Here is a 22,773-nt window from a genome sequence, read left to right as displayed (position 1 = left end):
AAAGAAAAGCAATACATGAACCCACAACTGCTGACTGCGGTCAACAACATTAGTTGATTTTTTTTGCTTTTGATTTGAACAAATTTACTGTGAATGAGATATAATTGATCAATATTAATGAGTTTTGTTGTCACATCATTATTGAAAATATGTAATAGTGGGTAGATTATTGCACATGTGAATGAATTTACTTAAGTTTTACTTTGTGTTTCATGTACAAATTGCTGATCTATTGCAATTCCCAATTTCTGCAAACTCTAAGTGACTAAGGGAAATTTTATTGACTCTGCAACATACGTCTAATCCTCAGGTTGCTTTTTTTGTGGTTGATTTATTTTGACTTTTAAAAATTGATATCGATTTAATTTGTTTCCTGGAAGTTTTTAATTATCAGCATAATTATTTGAGGCTTTCTGTGACAATCATACACACTTTATTTGTAATGTAATCAATGAGGACATATAAGATAAATAAATGTTAAAGTTCTGGACCTCAGATTTGAATATGGTTTAGGTTATTTGTCAAAATACCTTGATATATGACTTATAATATCTACTATATAAGAAGTGTTCTGTGATATACCTTCAAGAAAAAAGTAAACCAAATAAATATAGAAAAGAAGTTTGATGTGATTTTCGATGAGATTCTTTCACAAGAGACCTTATAACACAAAAATTAACAGCTATAAATTTTCAAACAGCCTTCATAAAAAAAACATAGCCCCTACCAGTCAGGATCCTACTTCGTCAAAATTATCTCCCCATTACGCCAGTTCATTTTCACAATCGTAAAAATGGAAGCCATTGTAGCGATGACGCGCTACCAATTTTGCTCTTGGAAACCGATAAATTTATCCACATTGCACCAATACGATCCTTATATGTCAGTTATATTTTAAAAGACAAATGTATCAACTAGCTAATGAGCATCAGTTAATGATCTTGTCTGTATTGATTCAACTTAAAACTATTGTTTGATCGGTTGTTAGGTGGAATTTTCGAAAAATCATAAACATTTAAAAAAAATCTAATTAAATATTTCGTGGAAGGGCAGACTAGATTTTTTTAGTGGTTGAAGACTATAAACCCTTGTTATCACACACAAAAAAATAGAATTTTTCGAAGATATGCATTTTTCATCATCCAACTTGTAAGACTGTCGTCAAGTACTTTCAGTAAAAAAATAGCTATTCGAACACACCTTCCCTGTTTGTGTGACTCATTAGATAGGTATTTCACTTGACCCATATATTTCATCTTTAAGTACTGTTATTTTTTTGTGTTATAAAGTCAACCTGTAGCTTTAATTTATAAAAATGATAGAATCTGAAGCGAGACGATGTATGAACTATTCTTCCTTTGAACGATATCAAAACAAAATACTCAACTCAAACACGCCCTAACATAAAAAGGTGCACTCGATTTTCTCTTTTCGATACAATTGTTACCTATTTTTTGGAATTTTTTCTTCAGTCACATAATGGAAGGGCAGACCCGAAAATTACTGAACTAATAGATTGATATCTTTTCCGTCCGTGGTAATTTTTTCAAAAAAATCGGAGGTTATGCATTTTTGTCATCCAACTTGAAAGATACCCATGTCGTCGACTTGATATCTAATTGTTCTGCTTAACTATGTACTAGATAATTGAAAACTTATGCAAATGGTGTTTTTGGAAAGTTTGCCATAGCTTGCTATTGCTACTTTCCTTAGGCGTCGGCCTCAAACTTCCGGTTGACAGATTATCGCAATATATTCTGCTCCGAGATGGTGTAGTGCTAGTGTTTGAGTTCTGATTCTTGGAAGATTCTTTTAAAAATTTGAGTAACTACTGTTTTGAATGAAAAGATTACAGCTTGAATAAAAAATAAATGAATGTTCACCGACGATTCAGATGAATTTAACTTCATTTTTAAAAATGAGTATCACAAACACTACTTCGCGGATCTGCCATGCGCTGAAGAGAAAATCACAAGAAATCTACGCGAGATTACGTTTTCATTCATTCATGAATATTTCATGAATGAACATTTTCCCGGTCTACTTTTACCTGTTTATTATATGTACGTACGTAAACGTGGTAAAATCTCGAGTGAATCGAAAGAATCGGGAATGACTGATTAAAATGCGAGAACAAGTTGACAAGCGTGATAACGGTTTGTTTGAACAAAACACAGGTGAAAGAATATAAAATATTCGATAATTATATTATATGTCTAACGTCTCACGCCAAGGACGAGTAAAGGTAAATACTCGCTTTGATTAAAAAAAATTTTAAAAATGCATTGTTTTTGTCTAAACATCGATCGGAAAATTTTGATGCCAAAAATCATTTGAAAACTTATTTCCGTTATTTAATTACTAATTGTTTCACATTCCAATGTGGATATAAGGAACTTTACTCGTTCAGCATGCTCAAGTGGATCAAACTTACAGCAGAAAAACTTTGACTCAACGTCAGTTCTTCTTCAGTCTTCTTCCAATAATTTACATCATACCACCTCTGGTGTATTATTGTAAATTTGTATCATATAGCATCCGTATTAAAAGCAACCGAGTCAGCATCTACTTCTTCGAATATTATAGCTCAGGGTATCAAGACAAGTTCTGTAGAAATGATTAAGGTTCATGATGTGTACCCTTTGGCTAAAATGGCTGCATCAATTTCACCTCAAAATTTAGATAGATGACAGACAAACCTGTGCATCTGGAAAAGTTTTAAGGCATACCATGCCCTATATAAATAGATTTCAATTGCTTTGTCATCCAAACACAGAGGCAATGATTACCGTAATATATCAAATGAATGGCTTAAAATAAAAATTCTCAAATGTTATTTACTCATAAGACAATGCTTAATTTCACAACAGCAACTAAAATGTGTTACAGGTTATAAGCACCTCTATGAATCTAGTGGTTATAAACTTTTTATTCCTGTGGTCATACTGCTGTTGTTATACTCCCACCGTATTGAGTTTTATCTTTGTTCTGCTGTAAGTATGTACCTCCTTCCCTTACTTGTATGTACATGTACCTCCGTACATCCCAAAATTCGTTTCTGTTCTCGTACTTTAGTTTGCCTGAACCAAATTGTATAAAACTTATACGCAATGATTATAACCACAATTCACAAGTCAAGTTTGAATTTTAGTTGCGTCACTTTTACCATTCTAGCGTTTTATGCTACTTCACAAATAGACGTGTTAGGAAAGTCGATACTACTGTTGGTGCTCGTGTTGGATGGAAGATAAATACAATAGAATTTGGGGGGTCATCGCCAAAATTATAAATACTCTATTTTTTATTACCTGTATGGCCACTGAAATACGTTATTTATAGTGTGCAATACATGACCGATCGGGCATTGTTAAGAACCAAAATTAATTTTCAAATGTGATAATTAAAATAAATTACGTGGTACATTTGTAAATTAAGGATACACATGAAAAAGAGGGGATGTTTTGTTTAGTCTCAGAATCAACAAAATTCCTTCAAAAAAAAATTTGATAAGGGTTTTGGCCCGCTTGATCTCTCAATGGAAGCAAACTACTAGTATCGTTTTGCTTCATTCTGGTACGATTTAAAAAAAAAATTAAAAAAAAAAATATATTTTGGAAAACACAAATCCCCTTTTCACAATATGAACGCTCGATGATTTATTTTATAATGCAAATTTGGGATTTTGTTGTTCACTTGCCTAATAACTTTTAGCATTGTATGATTGGGTAGCATTTGCATTGTTTAATGTCTCCCGAAAAGTCCACCAAACAATTCAACTGTTTGTTTTAGTTCGTTCCTTTGCTGTTCCCATAAGGTCACAAACGACTCTGACTGTCTCTAGACGTCTTATTGCGTCAAATAATTCCAACTGTGACTTTGACCTTTGTCTTCAAAAATTAATAGGATTCTAGATATTCATAAGGACTAAAAACGAATCAAGTACGGTCAAATTCCTAGAACGTTGTTAAATATAGAGTGTCAACAAGTGTGTTACGGACGGAAAGGCGGACCGAGGGTAAAGAAACCCTCGAATTTTGTAGGCGAGAGAATAGACTTGAACCCATTAGAATCGGAAATGCAGACAGATGTTATTTTACACGAAGACAATGGGGTTCAAATCGTCAAATGTCAACTAAAGCAAAGTTTGTTTGTATCGTTCTTTAAATGTCGTTTAAACTTTTTGTTTCTAAAATCAGAATTATCAGAAAAGCTTATAACGATCTTTCCAAAGACGTATGCTTATGATATAGAATCAAAAATCATGGACACCTTTTTATAGTCTTATAAAAGATGAGAAGTGTGTGTGTGTGTGTGGGGGGGGGGGGGGGGGGTATTTATTTTTGTGTTTATTTGTTTTGTGTTGTACTTATTTTTATTTGCTGTATACTACCAGTGTGCGCATTCAAAATCTAACTTCAATTACAGAATAAGAGGCTGATGGTGTGTGACCGGTTCATACATAATATTGCGGGGTTAAATATGTTCGTAAGAGCTCTTGACGAAACCCTTTTCTAACATCGGACAGTCGTGTAATTGTAACAGTAGTTCATAAGTACATACTATGCAAATCGATTGAAAATGGCATGACTCATTATATCGACAGGAATCGTTAAAAAAATAACATAAAGACAATAGACACAAAGAACCAATATCAAAGTACTTGCAGTTACTGAAAGTAAAAGTATTAATAAAATAACAAAGGCTTACAAGATGTTAAAACAAGATAAATTATTCACAAAACTAATATTAATTTGTCTAAAAATGTATTTATTGAATCTTTTCTGGTTCTTAAACAAATAATTTGATCTTTTCCTGCGTACTCTAATAAATACAATTGTTACAGATTTGTCTCAGCGGTATTAAACACGCCCAAACAGGTAACAAAAGAGTTCAGTTTTTATACTCATTGAGAGGATCCCCAATCATATTGTATATTTCTTCCGACCAACACGAGCGCCAGCAGTAGTATCGACTTTCCTAACACGTCTAATAGGAAAGATGCTAGAAATTTTAGTTTCTGTTCTCTAACTTTAGTTTGTCTTAACCAAATGCTATGAATCTTATACACAATGCTCATTACCACAAACACTGATCAAGTTTGAATTTTGGTGGCGATAGTTATACCATTTTAGAGTTATGCCCCTTTACATATGTAAAAAATTGCTGAATATTTTCGTTTCAGTTATCTAACTTTAGTTCGCTCAACCAAATGTTATGAAACTTATACATTGTAATACTTTTAACAATAAAACAAAGATCAAGTTTGAATTTTGGTGGAGTAATTTTAACTGCTCTAGGGTTGTGCCTTGTTACAAATGGAACCAGATGCTCCGCTTGGCACATCTTTATACGACCGCAGACGTCGAGACCCTGAACAGTTGGGGCAAGTATGGACACAACATTCGAGCTTGATATAGCTCTGAATTTGGATTGCGATCAAATTTTTGACTTAATATATAGGTTTCTGACACAAAACAAATGTCAAGATCTTACAAATCTATTGCGCAATACTGTGTATTAAATAAGAATGTATACACAATGCTTATTACCCCATAACTCAGATCAAGTACACATTTTGGTAGCGTCACATTTACAGTTCTTGAGTTGTGACCCTTTATAACATTAATGCTAGTGGGGGCATCATTTGTGTCCAATGGACACGTTCCCTTTTTTTGATAAAAGCCTTTAACATAAATTCACTTTCATTACAGTTGTATTGATTTAATTTCTGTTACTGTCTTATTTATAAAAAAGGATGTATGCTATCCAAAAGAGTTCAAAGGAGGAAAATGTATTAATAACTATAGGCCACCATATGGTCGTCAATAATGAGAAATATTTGTACCATATACATGTAGAAAGCTATAAAAGGCCCCGATAGGAAATATGTGGAGCAATTCAAACAAAAAAACTTACGTGTTAATTTACTAAAAACAAAGATGAAGGATCTAAACCAATAGAAAAATACTAATTCACAGGCCCTTGATGTTGACATGGCATGGGTACTTAAAAAGAAATTAACAGAGCTTTCTGTATATTTCAATATTTTAGATCTACAGTTGTAGGTTGCAATACGGAAAATATCAAAACTTTTTATGACAAACATGAAAAAAGTTATTTTTGATAATTACTGACGAGACAATGGTTTAGTTTAAAACATCCAAGCTGTGATGAAATACATTTTTGAAATAATAAACGTCTATAACCTTTTTTGGAATAATACACAGCTACAGTTGCAAACTTTCCAGAGGTGCTATCCAGCACTTTGATTGAAATAAAACACCTCGTAATTGAGAAGAAAATTGCAGTTTTGTTTGTTTCTATTAACTTTTTAAAAATTTGTCACTATAGTAAACAATACAGTAAATATTTATCGCCTTCTCTAATAGAGAGCTTCGATTCTTTTGTTCTATTTCAACCTGGTTTCCGACTGCTACCACAGTCAGCTACAATAGGCCTTGAAATAAGAAATGTAAACAATACAAACGAAAAAAGGAACGACCTGATTAATGTACCCAAAAAGAAACGAAAAATCAATCATGCAACACAGCAACAACCATTGAATTACAGGCAGATACTTACTGAATGTGACAGGGATATGTTTGATAATTTATGATATAAATTTTGAAATACAAATATTCTTTTTCATTTGCATTATCTCCAATTAGTTAAGATAAATTGTATTCCGAAATATAACATATATTAGATATAGTAAAGTTATTGGCAAAGATCGGTATAATACTTTACACTTGTTTTATAAACGTATTATGATACAAATATATATATAAAACTTACAAAAGAACATCACAAATACGAAATTTAAATATGAGTTTATGATATAAAAATGTTTTAATAAAAAAAAATGATGAATTTACACTTTTAAAGAATACACTGATCGATAAATATTTCCCTTTTGGAACCTTATTTCATGTTATAGAAGTGACCAAAGTATCTGGGATGTACACGTCCGTAATTATCCACTAATTTTATTTCAATACAATAAACAAAGGCGATGTCTTCAAATGGTTATTTATTGATATACAATATTGACACATCTTGCTTTCATATTTACACTTGCATCCAAAAAAGACCGGTCGGCTCTCTACGATCTTTCTTTCAATTAAATGAAGTTCGATTCCATATGGATTTTTACTTTACACTTATACGGTTTGTTATGAAGAAAAACAATGCAAACTATTCTCATAATTGCAACATATTTCAAAGATGCAAATATTTGAAGATAAGACTTTAAATTAACTGTTATTTAAAAATAAAAATAAAAAATAATTGAAATTAAATAAAAATAAATTTATATTGAAAATTCTTTTTCGAAATTTCTAATAACTACCATCAATAAACAAAAACAAAATTCAAGTTTTTAATAATTCCTCTATCATTTCATCTAAATTGTCTTCAAGTCTTTCTTTCTTTTATATGGATATATTACATAACAATTACTTTTAAAACCTTACTAAAACTGTATGAATCAAATATAACGTAGAAAAATAATTATTGTTGATCAACATTTTTTAAAGATGCAAGAATTTATAAGTCTTATAGGTATTAAATTACAAATGAATATTGAAATTTGAAAATACTTTAAAATTCTTAAGAGTGTGGTAATTAAAGGGTTATTTACGCGTAACGTGTTTTGCCATTTTTATTTCACATGCAACCGTGAAAAGGGTTCATTATTCATCATTTTCGTGAAATCGAAAAAAAGATCAATTAATTTGCAAGACATTTTTATTTATTCGTTCATCGTGAATAACAATTTTATTTAGCGTTCTTCCGTGCAGATACCCTCTTTACGCCCCTCTCATAATTGCAAATATTCTGACTTCAATTATTGTTAGTTTCTATAAAAACATAAATACAGTTTATAGTTTCTATATATTTCTTTAACAGCTTTGAAACTAACTTAATTTTTAAAATCATATTATCTTTCTGTTTTCCGATTTAAACCAAAATGTTCTCTCCCAAGTCATTGATAAAATTATCAATACACTAGATTACGTGGTTAATTCTTCACGCATGTTATCCTGCCACTGAACAATGCCGTGTTATAATTGACCTAGATACACACAGTATATATTCAGAGGTCACTTCAAAACAAATATAATAGCGTTGTTGTTAAAATCATATTATCTTTCTGTTTTCCGATTTAAATAAATGAAAATATTTAAACCAAAATGTTATCTCCCAAGTCATTGATAAATTTATTAATAAAATACAATATATATATATATTACGTGGTTAATTCTTCACGCATGTTATCCTGCCACTGAACAATGCCGTGTTATAATTGACCTAGATACACACAGAATATTCAGAGATCGCTTCAAAACAAATATAATAGCGTTGTTGTTTTATAGAAACTTTCACACCGCTTATTATCAAAAACATATATGTTTTGTGAAAAGGCAAATAAGTTTATATATTCAAACTTAGTCAGATTAGCGTAGCCAAAGCATAGATTAATACCTGTATAAATAATCGATAACATTCGAGACGTTCCGAGAATTTTATTCCGACTTCCGGCCGAGAGATATCGAGTGGCCCATAGACACATGACCCAAGACCACAATTAATGACCCCGCTTTTCGTTGTCCACGAATATAGTTCCTTTTAATTAGAGTGTATTTTTCCTTAATTTTTTTTCTTTCCTTTCCTCACTCATTCCTTAAATCTTTTTGGGTGGAAATGAAAGAAGAGAGGTCAAATAAATTTTTGGAGGTTGTATTTTAACTGATTTTGATATGGAATGAGTGATTAGGTCAAGTGCAAAAAGGTGACATTTACAGTTTTCGGAACATCTCTTGACTTGTCAATAGGGGTATGGATGTGTATTGGCTAAATTTGTAAAAGTGATTGCTTCAATCTTTCTGAATTTTGGATATATATTTGGACTAGGACAATACATTACACACACACAAAATTGGACAAAAGTGCATGGTGCAATTTTTTTAATGATGCAAAAGGTTATAAAGAACTGATAGAGGAATTAATTGTGATCTGTGGCCACATCCAAAACTCACCAATATATAAGCATCAGGGGGTTCATGCAAAAAAACCAAGCACAATGCATAACAAGTTTTAGCTTTCTAAAAAGCTATGGACTGCTTCGCTCTACCCTAATTTAAGGTAATATGTGTGCATGTGGTTGTTGAATTAGCAGTCGCGGATCCAGAAATTTTCATAAGTGGGGGGCCCACTGACTGACCTAAGAGGGGGGCCGCTCCAGTCACGCTTCAGTGATTCCCTATATAAGCTACCAAATTTTCCCCCCAAAATGGGAGGCCCGGGCTCCCTGCCCCCCCCCCCCTAAATCGCCTCTGATTAGTATTGGAAATGTGGTATTTTTAGATATTGATTGATATAGAATGGATGTACTTTAAGAGTGCGTTATACATCCATGCTTTTAAAAAAATTAAATTTCTTGTTGGAAATTAAAACAATTATAAATAGACACGACTCTCGAGGTGTGCCTTTCTAGATGTGTGCCCAGATTGGCAGAAGTTTTAAAATACAGATACTGCATTTTTGTATAAACATTGTATAGGAGCATTGTTTAGCAAAGCAAATCGTGCAAATTGCAGAGTAACAAAGCAAATAAACACGTATTAATAATTGATATATCAATATTGAATGTATCTGTGAAATTTATGAATAATAAAACGAACATGAATTAATGACAGTTGATCGGAACTGAAATACACATAATTATATACGTGATAAGTAATTTATTCAAGATTGGGGTATTTCGATTGAAGCTAATAGCTCCGCACCGTGATGCGAAGCAAAAATGAGTTTACTTCTTTCTCAGGAATAGATTACCTTTATAGCTGTGTTTGGCGAAACTTTTAGGAATTTTTGGTCCTCAAAGCTCTTTAACTTCGTACCTTATTTGGCCTTTAAAACATTTTTTGATTTGAGCGTCACTGCATGATGAGTCTTTTGTAGATGAAACGCACGTCTGGCGTAAATATAAAATTTTAATCCTGGTATCTAAGATGAGTTTATTTACTTTACAAAAATCAGAAAGAAAATAAACGAAATAATATTTACAACTATGTTATAATTATAAAAAGAAATGATACTTCCCTGCTTTTTAGAGAAGGATTGAATGTTAAAATTAAAAGACAAAAAAATAGTAAAAAAAAAAGTAATCTAAAGTGTTTAATGTAACTTGCGGTGTACCCCAAGGTATTATATTGGGGCCGCCTTAATTTTTAATATATGTGAATGATTTACAAGTTAGCATTGATACTGATTGTAAGGTTTATTTTATGCTGATGATACAGCTATTCTTTTTTCACATTCATATCCAAAAATAATTCTAGAAAACTATCACTTATGTTGAAATCATGTAAAGATTGGTTTGTTGATAATAAATTGTCTCTACATTTAGGAAAGACTGAAAGCATTCTATTTGGACCAAAGAAAAAACTTCAGAATGTTAATGTAAATGATTTTTCTATTAATGTGATGATATTAAAATTGAAAGTAAATCAAATGTGAAATATTTAGGTATTATTTTTGGACAAATTTTTATCTGGTGAACAAATTGTTGATAATATTATAAAGAAGGCTAACCAGCGCTTAACATTTTTGTATAGATATAAAGAATGTTTGTCTCAACAATCTAGAACAACACTGTGTACTGCATTACTACAATGTCATCTTGATTATGCATGTGCTTGTTGGTATGAAGAAACTTAAAGACAAGCTTCAGTTTATTCAAAATAAAATTGTAAAGTTTATACTTTATCTTCCTCAGAGAAAACGAATCACTGTAAATGAATTTGAGGAATTGGGATTATTGAATATTTGTAACAGAGTGAAACAACTTCGTCTGAATCATGTATTTAATGTTTTTCACAACAAATGTCCGAAATATTAAAAGATGGTTTTACAAGAACTTTGTCTTCCTCGAATAGGAATACTAAAACAACTGCTTACAATTTTTATGTTCCAAATGTAAAAGGTGTAGGATCTTCTTCATTCTGTTTTAGTGGTATTAAAAACTGGAATGCGTTACCAGATTTTATAAAAAGTATTCATGTAAATTCAAAAAATAAATTTAAATATGACAGAGCTCAGACATAAACAAGTCTATTTCTGTTTTTGACTTAAAGAAGTCAAAACATGTATTCTTTATAAAAATGTGTTTTCAATTTTAGACTTATCTAAGTCACAAAATGACAGACTTGTTTAGGTCTATTTATGTTGATGAAAAAACTTAACTTGACTTGGTGGCCAAACTACACCACCTTTGACAGTAAAAACCTGTCTGAGAGTTCACAAGGACTTGATCTATCTATATTTAATTATCTAATTGAACATCCTTACTTAACACAGATGTTTTACCTCATTAAGTGTGGATCCAGGTGGTTGCATTGTAAGGTTAATTAACATGATCCCCGATTTTTCAGACTCTCATTCATATTTTTCTTTAGAAGACAAGGCATTGGCTTTCAATGTTGTCATTATTTGATTTAGATGCATGACCTTTTTATAAGTATGCATGGGTCTTGAAGTTGACCAATTTTGGTAACTTATCGACTTGTAGGAGTTGATATTTGCAACGTTTTGATTCTGGTCAATCATTTCTTGCTTAACAATATTTGACTTATTTAAGTCGTATTTTGTCTTGCATTAAAGGGAGACAAATCATAAAACTTACAAATTTAGACATCTATAAGTCAAAAGCAGATTCAGACTTATTTATGTCTGAGCTCTGACATGTATGAAGTAAAAAAAACACCTAATAAGTAAACACAGGTCAATGTCAGATTCAGATGTTATGTTTTATTAGATTATTTTTATATGAATAAGTTATGATGTGTATCATGGATACTATTATTGCTGTAAAATTGATTGAAAAAATGGTTTCATATGATGAAGACATAATCTTTCAATCAGTTTAATTGAGGTCTGGAGCTGGCATGTCAGTTAACTGCTAGTAGTCTGTTGTTATTTATGTATTATTGTCATTTTATTTATTTTCTTTTGTTACATCTTTTGACATCAGACTCGGACTTCTCTTGAACTGAATTTTAATGTGCGTATTGTTATTCTTTTACTTTTCTACATTGGCTAGAGGTATAGGGGGAGGGTTGAGATCTCATAAACATGTTTAACCCCGCCGCAATTTTGCGCCTGTCCCAAGTCAGGAGCCTCTGGCCTTTGTTAGTCTTGTATGATTTTAATTTTTAGTTTCTTGTGTATAATTCGGAGTTTAGTATGACGTCCATTATCACTGTACTATTATGCATATTTTAGGGGCCAGCTGAAGGACACCTACGGGTGCGGGAATTCTCGCTACATTGAAGACCCATTGGTTGCTTTCGGCTGTTGTTTGCTCTATGGTCGGGTGGTTGTCGCTTTGACATATTCACCATTTCCTTTCTCAATTTTATTCATTTTAATATCAAGACTATAAGAACCCCATTGGAAATAAGCTTGTTTCTTTCATTGGTCATCCTTTGGTAAGGCATTAGTGGTACCTATGTAACAACCATTGATATATTTTAAGGTTGTATTATGTAATTGTATATATTGCCTTTTACCTGAATAAATATTATTATAATTATTAATTAAAATGTGGAATTTCTGTCAACATTTAAGGTTTCTACATGTAGATGCCTAGTTGAGTTGCTATAAATTAGCTCCGGCTGATGAAATATATTTTGTAATTTCTATAATAGTATATGGGATAACTCCTAGTAGAATTGTGTTTTAAACACTTCTAAGAATGTTTAATGCAATAAAACATATTTTATACAATTTGAATAATCTTTCTGAAAACTTGTGAAAATATTTAATAGAACGATCATTGATATTTTATATTCTATAAAGTGGGACCAAGAGTCACAATAAGTTTCTTCAGAGTAAAAGAGCCTTTAAACTCAAACCTATATTTCTTAGTTGAACAGTACAATACTGCCTTGAAAATATCATACAGAAAAAGGATAAGTTTACCAAAAATGTTGACGCAATTATTTAAAAATAATAAAGCTTAAAAATATAAGAGAAATTAAGTGACATAATTTTGAATTTTAAAATCATTTATTATTGTAAAATTCAACTATTAGGTTAACTGGCACAGTAGCCCGTGTTTAATTTCACAGGGTGTTTAATTCTATAGATTTTGAAAGAAAACTATTTTGAAGGGGAAAAAATGGGGCTTCTCTAAGGGTTGCTGTATCAGCTGCTTTGCATATTTATAAACAAATTATTGTACATTTTACCTGAATAATTAGATATTAATCTCAGAAATGAAATGAAAGTTGGTGGGAAAAATTATTTATTCTCTAAAGTATGCATTAACATGTTTATGAATTACAGCTTACAAATGAAAAAAAAAAAGGATTTAACTTCACATATACAACGAGTTTCAATCCATTTCTATTCGGTGTAGTTAAACAGATATATCATGTTATGGAGGGGTATTTGAGAAAAATATCCGTCTTGGAACTAAATGTCCCTCGCCTGGCGGCTAGGAAATTTCACAGTGCCTTGACTGGTATTTCTTTTGCAATTACCCCTCCATAACATGATATGATATATCTGTTCAAAATACACCGAATGAATTTGGTTAAACCTTTCTGTGTAGGTGAAGACATTTTTTATAAGTACACTGTACTACCTAAACATGTGCATAATTTTGAGGATTAATAGAGACTATCAAAGTACCGCAGGACTAATACATACACTTGAACGTTTAAGCGCTGTCTTTATGTAACGTCATATCCGAATATTTCTTGGCTGGTAGGAGAGGGTTGAGAAGGTAAAAAATGAATATCCAAAATGGCAACTACCACGGCATGGAGTATTCATCGGTAGTGGTGAAAAACGGGTAAATTCATTTTAAATGAGTAAAGATGTTAGACTATGCGGAAAATATACTGGTCAAAATATATCCCTTTTATGCCAGTTTAATTTTACAATCGTAAAAATAGAAGCTATTGTAGGGATGGCGCGCTGCCAATCTAGCTCTTGAAAACCGATAAATTTATCCACACAGGACCATTACGACCCCCAAGGGTGACTGGGGAAACGAAATATGGTCACCTGGTCGTCTCCCAACCGGCAGTGAAACGCTTGCCGAAGTGACTTTTTGGTGGAAGAAGACTTCAAGACTTCTAAAGGTGTGAGACCACCAATTAAAAGTCCCTATCTGTTTAACCAAATTTTGCAATTTTCACAGCTTTCTAAATATTTTACCTTAAGTTTAACTTCATAGAAACCAGGTATATCCTGAATAGACATGTAAATTTTGGCTCAAAATGGTCTAAATATATTTCTCTTTCACCAAAAGTTTCATTTCTGTCAATTTGTTGGTGAGTTTAAGTAAACAATGACATCAAATGCACTATTTTTTGTCAGAGTAGGCCTTCTAAATTTGAGGGAGTAATTGGTGGTGTGACACCTGAAGGCCTATGGTGCCGACTTTAAATTTAGGTGTCAGACCACCAATTACTCCTTCCAATTTAGAAAAAGTAGCCCTACTCTGACACAAAATAGTGCTTTTGATGTCCTTGTTACTTAAACTAACCAACAAATTTGCAGAAATGAAACTTTTGGTGAAAGAGAAATATATCTAGATCATTTTGAGCCAAAATCTACTTATCTATGAGTTTGCATTAAAAATTGAGGATTAATGCGCTCCATAGTATACTAATTTTAGATTTCCAGAAAACCAGGTTTTTTTAAGTGCCTCTGTTTGAAGGTCAGTTAATTTGTTAGCAGGGTTTAAAGGTATGGTGAAAATTGCAAAATTTGGTTGAACAGATAGGGATTTTTAATTGGTGGTCTGACACCTTTAAGAGAAATGCGGTGAAACCCAAAATTCAGAAAACAATTGATTTTTTGGTCTTAACTGATCATTTGAAATAATAGTAGCCACATTTTAATATTTTTTTGGAGCAAAAAGTCACATATTGCAAATTTAGAGCCCTAAACCTGAATGTGCGCTATTTTTAGCTTTTTCCACCCTGACGATATGCTTTCATATAAAAAATGTTATAAATTGTTATAAATGCACAGTAAGTAGTTTCTGTGGTGTTAAACATTTAAACATAGGTTTATTGCTACCCCCAAAAAAAATTCTTAATGAAGATTTGATGAAATTATTTGATTTTTACCCCTTATATCATTGTGGCATACCATGTATATGGCAGTAATAACATAGTCTGATATAAACACTGCATAAACTCACAAAAATCTCATCTATTATCCCAAATGAAAGTTTTATACTTTAAATAAAACAGTTAAATGACCATGACTGCACTTTTGATCAGTTAATAGTCCCATTACTGACACCAGGTGTAAAAAAGGGGGGTCAATATTCCTTGACTCTTCAATACCTTGGATTTTTTATTAAACTCATGGTAAAAATTGTGGAAAGTCTTTAAAGCAGTAGAACAAACAAGGAAAAATCAACAAAAGCTGATCTTGATGTTGAAAGTTTATGTTTCTCTAGTCAAAAATGAGATTTTCAAGTATTTTCTATCAAAGGCTTACATTACAGTCAGTTTAAATTGAGCTGTGAAATTTGTAATATGAGTCGCATTATGCTGAGAAAGGATGTTTTTAACTTCAAATTGACTAAGGATTAGGAATAAACAAAACAAAAGATTTCTGATCAACTTTTTTTGCTCTTTATGTGTCAGACCACCAATTACTCCCTCCAATTTAGAACGTATGTAAAAGTTGCCCTACTCTGACACAAAATAGTGCTTTTGATGTCCTTGTTTACTTAAACTAACAAACAAATTTGCTGAAATGAAACTTTTGGTGAAAGAGAAATATATCTAGATCGTTTTGAGCCAAAATTTACTTGTCTATGAGTTTGCATTAAAAATTGAGGATTAATGCGCTCCATAGTATACTAATTTTAGATTTCCAGATTTTTGTTACCTCTGTTTGATTGTCAGTTATTTTGTTAGAAGGCTTTGAAGGTATGGTGAAAATTGGCATGTAGAAAGCTGATACATGTACAATTAAGGATATACCTGGTTTCTATGAAGTTAAATTAAGGTAAAATATTTAGAAAGCTGTGAAAATTGCAAAATGTGGTTGAACAGATAGGGATTTTTAATTGGTGGTCTGACACCTAAAATCATTGAACCTCCGTATGCCGCATTCGTTTCTTTGTATTACAATTTCATAACAACTTCTGATTCCTGACACCGATTTTTACACCTGATTAAGCATCTGAATCATTTAATTTGTAAATTAGGATTGAAAAACAATCACTATCGTAAATATGTACCCTTTTATTGATGTAAATTATTAGATTTCATCTCATCTACATGAACGTTTTTTGTTTACTTGTAATCGGATGTTTTTACTGTAAATATTTATAGTACGTATGCGTGAATTTGGTATCGGGACAACTCGCCCTGTTTACATGTTCGCCCTTGAAGTTACGAATTTGCAATCTTCCAGACAAGAAGATTTTGTTTTTAATAAACAAAAAGGATTTATTACTATTGAATTGTTGTCTTTATTCATATTTTTCTTTATCATGTGAATTAGATGCCCTTTTACTTCAAATAATTTGAATCTATTTATAAAATTATTCAAGACTTAGTTGACAAGAGCAGTACGTTGCCGTTGGGAGAAATTTGATTAAACTCTAAATGCTCATAGAATAAAAAAATATAATCTAAACTGAATGTACCTCCTTCTGAATAATTTATTGCAATAGAAATATATAAATGCCTTTTGACAAGAGAAATCTGACTTTTGTCAGAATTTTTTTTTCTCACATGGGCAAAGGTAATCACGTGTGGTGGCCATATTGGTTTGTTTACAAATTTGTGAAGAAGCCTCTGGAACCATGACCTAAACATAAATAATCTTCCAAAAACGTCAACTTCATGCAATACAATTTTATCAATCATGATTATTTTCATAAATTTAAATTTGATTATTTAAAGAAATAAAATTATAACTAGTATCTCAATTGTTTGTAAAACAATTGAAAGGTCTTTCCTGTAAAAGTGATGTTTTCGTAATGTACTTGTTACGACCTTTCATTTGATATACGACAAGCATACCTTCGGAACCTTTTCAATTTTTACACTGAATGACCCCATCCGCCTAAATTTTCGAGATCGGAAGTATGATATATGTAATGTAGACTTAGCGATCTTTGATTTGATATGCGACAACGCCATTTCTAAAAAGTTTGATTTTTGCACTTAATAACCCCATCCAACTAATTTTTAAATGACAGGAATTGGATATTTGAAATGTACACGTGAATACCTTACATTTGATATACAACAACCTTATCTTAAAAGAAAATTTATATTTTGCACTCAATGACCCCACCCAACCCATTTTTTGGGGACGTCAACTTGATATTTGAAATGTACGCTTTACGGACTTTCATTTGATATGCAACAACCTAGCCATCTGAGAAGTTTGATTTTTTTTTGCACTAAATGACCCAACCCGTCCCCCTGGGATGAAAAGGGGGTTTACAATTTTCATTTTTAAGTAGAGTTTATTACGACCTTCAATTTGATATATCAGATGACCCCATTTGACAAAGTGAAAATAATGATGCAATATCAACTATATAAATAGAAGTTATGAAACTTACAAAGTCAATGCAAAACTTTAAAATTTTAAATTGAATTTTTGGTGTTTTTTTCCATGGAATGTTTTTGGTATTTGGTCAAACATATAACTATGTTAACTTCTTCAATTTCTAAAACATTTAAAGTGGTAAGCTCTTGTTGATTCAGAAATACATGCCTCCGCTCGCAAAATTTCAAACTGCATTATCTCTACAACAACAATAGATATCTCAAATCTGTTAAATGATAAATGATCTACAGTTGAAATCAACATTATAGAAAAGAATTGGGACACTTTTAAAGTTCACCAAGGTCACAATTAATTATCAAATATATGATGCAATACCAAACTTAATAACCGGAAGTCGTAGAGACATGGGACTAGCACCATTCAACTCAGGACCACTTAACCTTTCAACTGCGACAAGGTCAAGGTCATTGTCAACTGTGAAGGTCAAGGTGAAATTTCATCATGACCTGACATTGACCTCAAATTGAAGGTCTGGAATTACTGATCATCTTTGCAGTTTATAGTAGGTTGATATCTGTTACCATTAAAAAGATATACACACAATACTATACTTTTAAGAATCATCCCGTTGTAACTTTTAAACAGAAGGTCAGGCATGTTTAGGCTTATTGCATAAAATGTAGAGCTCGTCGAGAGGAACAATTTACACTCTGTATGTATGCAGCAAAGACTTATCATTTTTCTAATATGTAAGCTTGAAATTGCAGCGTAATTTTTTTTTGCCCTCGGTGACCTTTGACCTTGGTGCAAATTAAAGGTCACATGAATTAAAGAATATTGGTGAAGGTCCCAAGTCTCTACGACTTCCGGTTCTCGAAATATAATTTTTCCAAAAATGTATAATTTTTCAAGGGAAATAACTTCTTATCAGGGTCAATAACCTACAATTTTTTTATGTTTATTAACATTGCCATCTGTTCCTGTACATGCTGCCATTTTCAATTCTATTACTTCTAATACTTTTTAAGAAAAATGCAAATAAAAAAAGTGCTTCAAGGGGATATAACTCTCAAAGGGGATGATGAAATCCTACACAGCCTCATCTGGTAATACGTCATAATGATATCTATCGATGGTCAGTATTTGGTCTTGATGACTTCAATAGAAACGGGGGGAGGGCATGTCAAAAAAATGTTGGAAGAAAAAAAAAACATTAGAACTAGTATCTCAATTGTTTGTAAAACAACTGAAAGGTCTTTCCTGTAAAAGTGATGTTTTCGTAATGTACTGTGTACGACATTTCGTTTGATATACGACAAGCATACCTTCTGAAACTTTTCACTTTTATCACTTAATGACCTCAACCGCCTACATTTTTGAGATCGGAATTACTATATATGTAACATAGAGTAGATGAGCTTTCATTTGATATGCGACAACGCCATGTTCTAGAAAGTTTGATTTTTGCACTTAATAACCCTATCTTACTTATTTTTAGAGGTCAGGAATTTGATATTTGAAATGTATACATCATGACCTTGCATTTGATATACAACAACCCTATCTTAAAAGAAAATTTATGTTTTGCACTCAATGACCCCATCCAACCCATTTTTGGGAGACGTCAATTTGAAATTTGAAATGTACGCTTTATGTTCTTTCATTTGATATGCGACAACCTTACCATCTGAGAAATTTGAATGTTTGCACTAAATGACCCCACCCGTCCCCCTGGGATGAAAAGGGGGTTTAAAATTTTCATTTTTAAGTAGAGTTTATTAAGACCTTCAATTTGATATATCAGATGACCCCATTTGACAAAGTGCAAATAATGATGCAATATCAACTATCTAAATAGAAGTTATGAAACTAACAAAGTCAATGCAAAACTTGAAAATTTCAAATTCATTTTTTGGTGTTTTATTCAATGGAATGTTTTTGGTATTTGGTCAAACATATAACTATGTCAACCACTTCAATCTCTAAAACATTTTAAGTGGTAAACTCTTGATGATTCAGAAATACATGCCTCCGCAAAACTTCAAACTGCATTATCTCTCAAACGACAATAGATATCTCAAATCTGTTAAATGATAAATGATCTACAGTTAAAGGACAACATTATAAAAAAAGAATTGGGTCAATTTCAAGTTCACCAAGGTCACAATTAATCATCAAATATATGATGCAATACAAAAATTGAGAACCGGAAGTCGTAGAGACATGGGACTTTCACCATTCAACTCAAGACCACTTGACCTTTCAAATATCACAAGGTCAAGGTCATAGTATAATGTGAAGGTCAAGGTGAAATTTCATCATGACCTGACATTGACCTCAAATTGAAGGTCTTGTTGAACTACTGATCATCTTTGCAGTTTATAGTAGGTTGATATCTGTTACCTTTAAAAAGATATACACACAATACTATACTTTTAAGAATCATCCCGTCGTAACTTTTGAACAGACAGTCGGACTCTTTTGAGCTCTGTGTATAAAATGTAGAGCTCGTCGAGAGGAATATTTTATACGCTGTAAGTATGCAGCAAACTCTTATCGTTTTCTTAATATGAAAGCTTGAAATTGCAGCGTAATTTTTTTTTGCACTCGGTGACCTTTGACCTTGGGTGCAAATTGAAGGTCACATGAACTTAAGATTATTGATGTAGGTCCCAAGTCTTTACGACTCCCGGTTCTCGAGATACAATTTTTCAAAAATTGTGTATATTTTTTCAAGGGAAATAACTCCTTATAACGGTTAACAACAAAATGATTGTATATGTTTAATAACATTGCCATCTGGTCTTGTACAAGTTGCCGTTTTCAAATCGGTTCTATCTTAAATACTTTTTGAGAAAAATGCAAAAGAAAGAAATTGCTTCAAGGGGACATAACTCTCATAGGGAATGATGAAATCCTTAGCAGCCTCATATGGTAACACATCATGATGAGATCTAACTTTTGTGCAAATAAGGTCATGATATCTTTAAAAACAACGAAGGGGGGCCATGTTGAAAAAAATCAATAAAAGGGAGATAACTTCTAAAGGGGATGATGAAATCCTACACGGCCTCATCTGGTAATACCTCATGATGAGATCTATCGATGGGCATATTTGGTTGTGATGACATCAATAGAAACGGGGGGAGGGCATTTAGAAAAAATGTTGGAAAAAAAAACATTAGAAAAACAGTAAGGTCTTTCCCCACGTAGGGGAAAAACCTTAAAAACTAGTATCTCAATTGTTTGTAAAACAATTGAAAGGTCTTTCCTGTAAAAGTGATGTTTTCGTATTGTACTTTGTACGACCTTTCGTTTGATATACGACAAGCATACCTTCTGAAACTTTTCGCTTTTTACACTTAATGAAATCATCCGCCTACATTTTTGAGATCGTAATTATGATATATGGAACAGAGTAGATGAGGTTTCATTTGATATGCGACAACACCATGTTCTAGAAAGATTGATTTTTGTACTTAATAACCCTATCCAACTAATTTTTGGAGGTCGGGAATTTGATATTTCAAATGTACACATCATGACCTTTCATTTGATATACAACAACCCTACCTTAAAAGAACATTTATTTTTTGCACTCAATGACCCCATCCAACCCATTTTTGGGAGACATCAATTTGAAATTTGAAATGTACGCTTTATGTTCTTTCATTTGATATGCGACAACCTTACCATCTGAGAAATTTGAATGTTTTGCACTAAATGACCCCACCCGTCCCCCTGGGATGAAAAGGGGGTTTAAAATTTCATTTTTAAATAGAGTTTATTAAGACCTTCAATTTGATATATCAGATGATCCCATTCGACAAAGTGCAAATAATGATGCAATATCAACTATCTAAATAGAAGTTATGAAACTAACAAAGTCAATGCAAAACTTGAAAATTTCAAATTCATTTTTTGGTGTTTTATTCAATGGAATGTTTTTGGTATTTGGTCAAACATATAACTATGTCAACCACTTCAATCTCTAAAACATTTTAAGTGGTAAACTCTTGATGATTCAGAAATACATGCCTCCGCAAAACTTCAAACTGCATTATCTCTCAAACGACAATAGATATCTCAAATCTGTTAAATGATAAATGATCTACAGTTAAAGGACAACATTATAAAAAAAGAATTGGGTCAATTTCAAGTTCACCAAGGTCACAATTAATCATCAAATATATGATGCAATACAAAAATTGAGAACCGGAAGTCGTAGAGACATGGGACTTTCACCATTCAACTCAAGACCACTTGACCTTTCAAATATCACAAGGTCAAGGTCATAGTATAATGTGAAGGTCAAGGTGAAATTTCATCATGACCTGACATTGACCTCAAATTGAAGGTCTTGTTGAACTACTGATCATCTTTGCAGTTTATAGTAGGTTGATATCTGTTACCTTTAAAAAGATATACACACAATACTATACTTTTAAGAATCATCCCGTCGTAACTTTTGAACAGACAGTCGGACTCTTTTGAGCTCTGTGTATAAAATGTAGAGCTCGTCGAGAGGAATATTTTATACGCTGTAAGTATGCAGCAAACTCTTATCGTTTTCTTAATATGAAAGCTTGAAATTGCAGCGTAATTTTTTTTTGCACTCGGTGACCTTTGACCTTGGGTGCAAATTGAAGGTCACATGAACTTAAGATTATTGATGTAGGTCCCAAGTCTTTACGACTCCCGGTTCTCGAGATACAATTTTTCAAAAATTGTGTATATTTTTTCAAGGGAAATAACTCCTTATAACGGTTAACAACAAAATGATTGTATATGTTTAATAACATTGCCATCTGGTCTTGTACAAGTTGCCGTTTTCAAATCGGTTCTATCTTAAATACTTTTTGAGAAAAATGCAAAAGAAAGAAATTGCTTCAAGGGGACATAACTCTCATAGGGAATGATGAAATCCTTAGCAGCCTCATATGGTAACACATCATGATGAGATCTAACTTTTGTGCAAATAAGGTCATGATATCTTTAAAAACAACGAAGGGGGGCCATGTTGAAAAAAATCAATAAAAGGGAGATAACTTCTAAAGGGGATGATGAAATCCTACACGGCCTCATCTGGTAATACCTCATGATGAGATCTATCGATGGGCATATTTGGTTGTGATGACATCAATAGAAACGGGGGGAGGGCATTTAGAAAAAATGTTGGAAAAAAAAACATTAGAAAAACAGTAA

At 32.1% G+C, this 22,773-nt stretch overlaps 1 protein-coding gene across 4 annotated transcripts in view; it reads left to right on the top strand.

Annotated features, from left to right (window-relative positions):
- Window positions 1-22,773, top strand: part of LOC143048594 (uncharacterized) — a 148,557-nt gene that overhangs the window by 78,748 nt on the left and 47,036 nt on the right. The window lies entirely within an intron of this gene.

The sequence above is a fragment of the Mytilus galloprovincialis genome, chromosome 10 (assembly GCF_965363235.1).
Source record: "Mytilus galloprovincialis chromosome 10, xbMytGall1.hap1.1, whole genome shotgun sequence".
Lineage (NCBI taxonomy): Eukaryota > Metazoa > Mollusca > Bivalvia > Mytilida > Mytilidae > Mytilus > Mytilus galloprovincialis.
Note: the sequence above shows the minus strand (reverse complement) of the source record. Positions and strands in the feature narration are given on the sequence as shown.